Genomic DNA, 8,606 nt, shown 5'->3' on the forward strand with positions numbered 1-8,606 from the left:
GCTGCACATCACTGGCTCTCACTTCATAGAACCAGCATTACATTTAGTAACCTGATGTCTTACTGCTCAGGCTTTACCTCCATGGAGCCAATCATCAGTCACGGCTGAAATAACCACTAGTGCTGCTGTGTTCATGTTGAGGAAGTTCAGAGATCCAAGGAAACCAAACTTCATCACGTCTGCTTCATGACATCATCTGGAGGCCGTATTCTCTGTTTCTAGCAAGACACATGTCTGCTGCTTTACTGCAGCTGTAAGAACCCAAAATACAGATTCAGCTGTGATTTAATTACAATAAACAGATAGAAATAAAGCTGAAATAACTACATAATGATGCAGATTCATGAAAAGTCTAAGTTCAAAAAACAACTTTTAAAATGTTAGTTTTCTAAATGGAGTCTGGATCAATCAATGCTAAGCTAACGTTGTAGCTGCTCCGTCAACACTCAAAATAATGTTATAAAGACGTAAATGCTGGACACTGATCCATCTCTTCTTCTTCTCCTCCTCCTCCTGTCATCAGACGGGAGTGGTGGCCATGATGAGTCCTGGTGATCCAGATAGCATCAGGAGACTGGAGACTGGTCCACCCCTCCAGCTGGTTTGGTTTAGTCTCCCACACAGCAGAAGACTTTTAAAGACTAAAGTCTGACCCTCTCTCACACATACAGACATTGGGCCTCATGTAACAACAGTTTCTCTCTTCTTTAGGCCTGAGGACCTTTTGAAGTTCTCCTGGTTCTGTTTGTTTGTTCCTGTTTGTTGTCTGCCGCTTCAGCTCAAACTCTTACGTCTTCAGAACCGGCTCAGTCCAGTTTGTGGCCTCAGAGATGTTTCCCAGCTCCTCGTGATGCTAGAAGACAAACAACTTGAATAAATAAAACAGCTGTCATGTGACATCATTTGAAATCCTTAGTTTGTTTTGACATGGAGACGTTCATGTTCCCCAGAGGATGAATCCCACTAATGTTGGTGCTCCTGTGACTTTTCCTCTAGTGCTACCATGATGTTAACCTTTTAGGCCTCTATTGAAATATCTCAACGTTCCTCAGAGGACAAATTCCTAGTAGATCCACGAGCATCGACTGTAGGTCAGAATGTTCATGTTCTGCATTGCATATCATTTTGTACAGATATTCATGTTCCCCAGAGGATGTCTTCATCCTGATGTTAAAGTTTTAGTCATTTTTAAAAAATGAGAAGAAAAAAAAAGAAACCAAACAAAGTTCATGTCTGCTGCAGTGTCCTCTTTGATAAAACCACTAGGGGACGACAAAGATGAATAATCTTTAAATTCTTTACACGGTGGCTTTAATGAACAAAAACACAAGTTTTGAGTTTAAGAGTTGTTTGAATGTAATTTGCTGTTTTTTATTGACCATTTGTGCAATTGTTGAAGAAAAATAAGAAGTTTAGTCCAAACTCACTATGTTTGTATTATTACTCATATTCAAATATTCATATCATTTACTGACGTAAAAGTACTTAAACATATAAATAAAATAAAATGATTGAAAGAAATGTCTCCTGTGACTGTTCATCTGATAATCCCCCGTGAGGCTGTGACTCGTCTCAACCCTTATAAAGTGAGTACGTATAACGTCTACAATCTCGCTGCCTATGTTGAACTCACATTGTAGACACACTGCAAAGTCTTCAACCAGAGTTCTTACCTTAAGTTCCTCTGGCAGCGTCGGTCCTCACCTCAGTGTCACACTGCTTCAGGACGGGGAGAAGGTTAGATTGATAAAGAACTGGAGTCTGTAGTTTTATTTACAGCTTACTAAATGGTAAAACTGTGGTTTTATTTCAGTTTTATACTTTTCTTCTATAAATCAGCAACACGTTCAATTCAATGAAACAGTTACATACAAAACGTTTGTTGAGGGATTTTCTACATATGTGGTCCTCACGTCAAGATTGATGCTTTGAAGGTAGAGGAGCTTGATGCTCTGAAGGTCTCTACCTTCAGAAGACAGCGACAGGGTTTGGGGAGATACACATGTTGACATTTTGACCCAAGGACAAGGGGAGGATGTGGAAACACATGAAACTGTGACCCTGGGATGGAGATGTGTGTGACGCTGCTTGTAACACTGGGGGTGATAACTACATGAAATAAAATGCATAACTTGCATTAATTTGTAGATGTTCTGTGACATTGGCTAGCTGGCACAGCACTATAGCTAAAGAGCTGACATGCTAGCCAGCCGGAAAGATGCTAGCGCTGGTTAGCCACAATAGCTCTGAATAAACAAACACAAAGGATTAAAGCTTGTGGAGCTTCTTTATACCGGAAATTAGTGGAAAGAAAAACTTAACAAATTAGCTCAGCCATAAATGTAAAATAAGTTCACACGGTGGATTTAAAACATTTAACAACTCGACCGGTGGCAAACGGCTGCAGCTAACGGCCAAAAACGAGATTTGGGAAAGTCCACGTGTCTCACACAGTCCCGACTGGACCTGTAACTGGATCTCAAGAGAAGATAATTGTTAAATCGTAGATCTTATAATATGAGTCCAAATAAAATATTTATCCATCCGTCCATCTGTCTAACTAACAACTTGTGTGTCTCCTCCTCTCAGGCTGGAGTCTACATGAGTGAACCGGCCCCTGAGTCTTCTAAAGCTGTGGCTTTGATCAGGACGACCTTTGTGACGTCACAGTGTTCCAGCAAATGTGAATGAATTCAAACTTCAAACAACAAAAGCAGGTGTGTGTTATGGGAACCGTCTCTATCCTGCTTCATGTGCCCATCCCCCCATGTGAACCACACCTTCCAGACTAAACAACGCTTATCTTCTCACTTTCCCCCTAAATACACCTGGAACATCAAAGTCAGGGTTTCTTTCATGTCTCTCATAATAAATACAGTACTAACGGCACAATTGCTCCCTTGTCAAAGTATCAAAATCTGCAGCGCTGCGCCGTCCACGCTGGTGGATGAAGAGGCTTCGTGGGTCAGGCCCCACGCAAGAGGAACACTATTAATATTATATCAGTACATGATTATTTAAACTCCCAAATACTTTATTAAAGCAGTTGCTGCATAAAGGAGACGGGATAAACAGTGATTTCTATTGAGGGACACCAGAAACGTTAACATTAGTCTGTTGGCTGTTCTAATGTTTGGAGACATTATATGAAATATCATGAGATTTGGAATAATGTTTTGAGAAAAATGAAGAATCCTAAACTGTCAGAAGCTGTTGTCTCCGTTTCAGGAATCCTAAAACCATATATATATATAAATAAAATGTATTTATTTTTTAATGTGTTCAGCACTGTTTAAATTTGACCTACATTTGATTGTGCATACTAATGAGTAGAATGTTTCCATTTGAAATGCTGCAGAATGTTCAACATTAAAGGCATCAGTTCTATGGAAGACCTCTAAAAAGACAGTACAACTAATTCAGGTCAGTGCTGTTTCAACGATGGACAAGTACAGTTCAGGAGACATGACTTCCAAATCGTGGACAGCTACGAGTACTTTTCAGTGGCTTTTCAGGTTTATAAAAACAACATGGTTGGACTGAGTATAAGTAAATAAATGAACTGAAGCATAAACAATGTAACTTAAATCACTCAATTACACTTTGGGACACAAACACCGGCCTCCTGGTTGAAAGTCCTGTGTTTGTATTTCAACCATTCACCATCAATAGTCTTTCTAACTCTTTATAATATGTTAATTGTTCTAAAACGGCTAAATTTAATTTAAAAATCAGTCACTATTACATCAAATGGTGAATCTGGGCTGACGGTCCTTTTGATTTAGCGGCTGACGATCACTGATGCTGGTTCTTCCTTTAGTAACACAGACAGTGGATCATATTGTAGATTATATCAGCACATGCAGCAAACTAAAGGATGTGTTTCTGTTCTTGCAGGGCGCCACACGGACCCCATCGTCTCTGATGGAAGAAGGAAGATCTTCAGATCAATGATTCATTCTTCAGCAGTATATGAGTCTCCAGCAGAAGAACGAATCATTGATCCAAAGACACGGTCAGGAGTACTGACCGTGTCTGGGTGTTCACCTCCACTTCTGTTCATCTGCCGTATACAGGTCTTTGGATCCTTTTCCCACGTGACCGGCATAGGCTCAGTAGTACCTGGACTAATGGCTGGGGACAGACGTCACGTTACAATATCCTGAGCAGAATCCTTCATGCGTTCAGAACCCTCCCTTTATATCCAGTCAGAAACTACATCTACACTCGGTCCTGTTGTGGTTGGATGAAAGTCTCTCCCTCCCTTGTGGGGAAATTGCAGGATTACAGCAAGAGATAGTTGTAAAAAAAATAAAAAATAAACAGTAATAAATGTAACCCACAATGGCACTATTATATATACAGACAGAATAAACAAGTATTTAAAAATATATTCATACTGCACCAGTGAAAGCTGTTAAAGGAAAGTGACGTGTTTTGTTTGTAGCTCAGTGTGTTGTGCAGTCTGACAGCAGCTTGTATGTTCATGATAACCTTATCAAGAGACGTCTGTCCAGCTGGTGTTGCACTGTGTTACAAGATATGCTGCATCTTCTCACTGTGAATGTCATGCTTCCATATCCATTACTGGCAGATACTATGTTCACAGTTAGCCAGGCTATGACAGTAGATGTCAGTTTGTTTAAAATATACTTCACTTTGTAGTATACAATTCATTTGATTTAAAAGGCATACTATGAAGGTATTCTTAGTTTTATTATTGTATTAGTTCTACAGTTGGCCAGGTGAACAACATGTCTCAGCAAGATGATGTTCAAGAAGGATCAACGAGCACTTTGTGGGGTTCACCAGAGCTTTGTGTACATTATACACCCAGACCTGAATGCTCTGCTGTCCCAAACTGTGAGAACACGGAAAATCTAGAAAAAGTATTTCCTATATTTTAAATACAAAATACATGTATTGTATTTTTGTTACATTTTCTGGCACCAGTATTTTGTATTAATAAATTTAGAGGGGTGTTTTGTATCAAAATACATTTTTGATATAATATCCCATGTCTCTTCAGGTTTTGATACATTTTCTGTATGATATACAAGTTTAAAAGGTGACAAATTACAAATTTACAAGTTTTTTATTGTATAATTTGATTGTTATTCCATCGAGCTAAAAAAACAACATATGTGGAGTGTGAAGGACGAGTTACATGATCAAAATTGTATAAAGTACACAACTTAAACGTGACATTGTGACATTTAATAAGTCCATATCGACAAAGAGGTATCATGTTACAATACATTTTTCACACAAATCCATTTAAACAAATTACAAACACACCACAAAATACAGGTGCACACAAGAAAATGTGAATTTTGGTGGCATCATCTGCACTACAACAGACACACAAATGGTGGTTACATTGCATGCACAACAAAAAAAACACTCAAGTTCACCTCCACTGCATCAAGAGATTTAAATTATAAACTAAAAGAAATGGGAACAGTTTGTTATCTAAGACATGCAGATCTACAAACAACTACACACACACACTTCTACATGAACTCAGCTGATTTCCTGTAAGTGAAGAAGGGCGGAGCCACAGAGAAAAACATGTGTTTATGTGTGTGTGTGTGTGTGTGCGCGTGCACACACACACACACATAATACTACCAAAATATAGTATTTGCTCATTAATTAATTAATCATTTGGCTTCATAAAGTTGATAAATGGCATGCGTTTAGTGTAACTGTGTGTGTGTGTGCGTGTGTTCGTGTGAGAGAGAGTGTGTGTGCCTGCATGTGGAAGTGTGTATGTGTTGTGCGTGTAATTTCTTTTTTTTTTATGCGTTTGTATGTCTGTGTGTGTCTGCATGTGTGTCTGATTATTTAGAAGTAGAATTTTGAAAGGTTGATTAAATCTTTGGCTGCTGTGACTACAATGTCTGCTCATGTTGGCAGTGTGAGGTCGTAAAGGTCAGAACTGACAGCCGGGTTGACAACAGAGAGCACCTGATGCTTCTCTGCCTTTTCAAGTACATTTAAACATGTTTCTCAGGATACGTTTTGCTTTTGAAACCTTTTTGGGGGGGAATTTCAGGGGCAACTTTTCTTTTTGTAGCTTAGCACGACTCGTTCTTTTTTATGGGCTGAAGATTGTGTAGATGCACGCCTGTGGAGCGCGAATCACTTTCTAAAAGACTTTTTGTGGTTCAGCTTGCGGCCTGATACTGCAGCTTGATGCATTAATGAGGACAGACCACTTCCTCATCACATGGACCTTGAACTTTGACCCTCTTGCTCATATGTCTGCAGTGCAGAAGCATTGTGGGTCAGAACATGTCGTGTATATTGGCAGCAGCTTCAGCACATTTTTCAATGCTTTTATTTATTTCTTCCAGGCTCTTATGCTGCGTTCACACCGAGCGTGTCAAGATTTCGATGCGCGTGCAGATTTCATGTAAAGTCAATGCACAGCCGCGTTGAAGCTGCGTAGACGAGTATTTCCCAGCGGGCAGCGCGTCAGACGCGTAGAAGCAGCACGAACAGCCCGCAGGTCGCGGAGCGAACTCGGGTCGTCGCGCAATGTGAAATTTCCCAACTCCGGCTGCAAAAACGCGTGAGTCATAGTTGCGTCAGCCAATCAGCGTTGAGATGGTCCGCTCGTCACCGCCGTCGTGACGGTGCTGCTGTCTGCTGTCGGTCCTCCAGAAGAGGCTGATAGCGGCTTCATTCAGGCTGTTGTGGGACTACGGATAGTATTATGAACCCAGACACCATGGAGTTTATGTTCAGTGGCGGATTTAGCAAATTGGGGGCCCAAGGCGAAGGTATATATGGGCCCCCCCCTCCATCCGATTTTTGAAAGAGAACGAAAAAAGATTTTACCCACTGAACGGTGGATAGGCAGGTAAAGCTAATCTACAGGGAAGTAAAGGTTGGAGAGGAGAAAAAAAAAACTTCCCCTTTAAACCCTGCATACACTTATTTACTCCAAAATGAAGATGGAAAGCAGAGAACACACAACATGTAGCACTACACACATTAATAGTCACGATGGAACCGAACAGAGAATAAAGTTTCAGATAACACCTGTCTTTGCCAAAACGCTAGGAAAACCAGCACTGTTTATTGTGTGTGTGTGTGTGTGTGTGTGTGTGTGTGTGTGTGTGTGTGTGTGACACAGACGCCCACTTGTTGACATTGTCTCACAGGTCTTTACAACAACATGATGCGTAGATGTAGGAACTGTACCTGTAAAATGATAATGCATAATAAAAAACATTGTCACCAACTAACAATATGGTCTATGAACAAAATTAGTTTCTTTCTTCTATCATGAAGTGAGAGCATAACATAGCAGTGGGATACATGAATACAATGGTAGACACACATGTAAATAAATGTCTAAAACCAAATGTATTATTATATGTTGGGGATGATGAGCCGTGTCTAGCTTTTTGCGGCCTGCGTGCGGCCTGCTGATCCGCAGAGACGGACTGGAGCTTGCTGCAGCGATGCTGTATGTTGTCCTCTGGACCCTGGCAGCTGTGAATCCTCTCCGTAAAATACATCACTTATAGTTAGTATAAGTACACATGTAACAAATGCTACGTGCTAACGTTGCTACGCTAACAAAGAGCCAGCTATGGTCAGGGCGAAAGCTAAAAATGCTTCTGCTAGCTGCAGTTAGCAGAAGCTAACGCAAACACAGACAGTCTTACAAACCTAAAGTTCACTAAACTAAGTTCACTTCAAGAAAGTTAACGGGGATCATAACAATATTATATTATGCACTATTCAATCTCATAGACACCCTGAAGCCAGTGTCTTAAGCTTGTGCGCTAATTCCATTTAGCTAGCGAAAATGTGAACAAGATAGTTACAGTCTTTCAAACACGTAACAGAGATCTAACACTACTAGGCGTAGTAAGTTCACTTCAAGAAAGTTAACGGGAATAGTGACAACATTTTATTATGCACTGTTCAGTTTCCCTGAGACCATGAAGCCATTTACGACTTGTTAGCTTGCTAGCTCCGTGTTAGCAGCAGCTCTAGGTGGCTTACAGGTCCCGTTACTACGTAACGTTAAATATGCTATTACAAAGTTCCGTAAATACGCTTACCCATTTTCAAATGGATCCCTTTTCTTTGCGTTGTCGTCTTTATCGCCGGTATCGTATCCTCCAGGCTGTGAAGCTGCGCTGTGCTCTCCAGTAGAGCTTCGGCTATAGGCTCAGGCTAAACTGCCTGCTCCTCTCTCTCTCTCTCTCTCTCTAGTGGATATTTCATCTATAGCGTATAATGAAAAAGGTAAAAAAATAAATAAATGTCAAGACATATTTTGATGTGTTTGGTGTGAACACACCATTAGAAGTTCTCCTTCCCTTTAAAATGAAATATAGAGTAAATATTTGTATGACAATGCTTTTCAAAAATAAAGTATGCATCTAAAAATGTGCAATTATGATTTTACGTTGACATTACAGTCCTTTCCTCGCCTCCTCAGCTCTTGGTACCGCCCAATGGGAGATAAGAGAAGAGCAGGCGAGGAGAAAGGGGGGAAGGAGAGAGGAGAGAGAAGGCAAGAAGAGAGGAGGCGAGGAGTGAGGAGAGAGAGGAGGCATATATATATATATATATATATA

The 8,606-nt window shown here is 40.4% G+C and overlaps 1 long non-coding RNA gene across 1 annotated transcript; it reads left to right on the plus strand.

Moving 5' to 3' along the window:
• The first annotated feature begins 3,343 nt into the window (after positions 1-3,343).
• LOC137780021 (uncharacterized) lies at positions 3,344-4,338 on the plus strand. The gene is made up of 2 exons (XR_011077102.1): positions 3,344-3,515; positions 3,898-4,338. It is a non-coding gene; the product is annotated as an uncharacterized lncRNA (long non-coding RNA).
• Positions 4,339-8,606: the final 4,268 nt, after the last annotated feature.

This window comes from Clinocottus analis, unplaced genomic scaffold (genome assembly GCF_023055335.1).
Source record: "Clinocottus analis isolate CAN_PGR_092001 unplaced genomic scaffold, fCliAna1.0.p SCAF_8, whole genome shotgun sequence".
Classification (NCBI taxonomy): Eukaryota; Metazoa; Chordata; class Actinopteri; order Perciformes; family Cottidae; genus Clinocottus; species Clinocottus analis.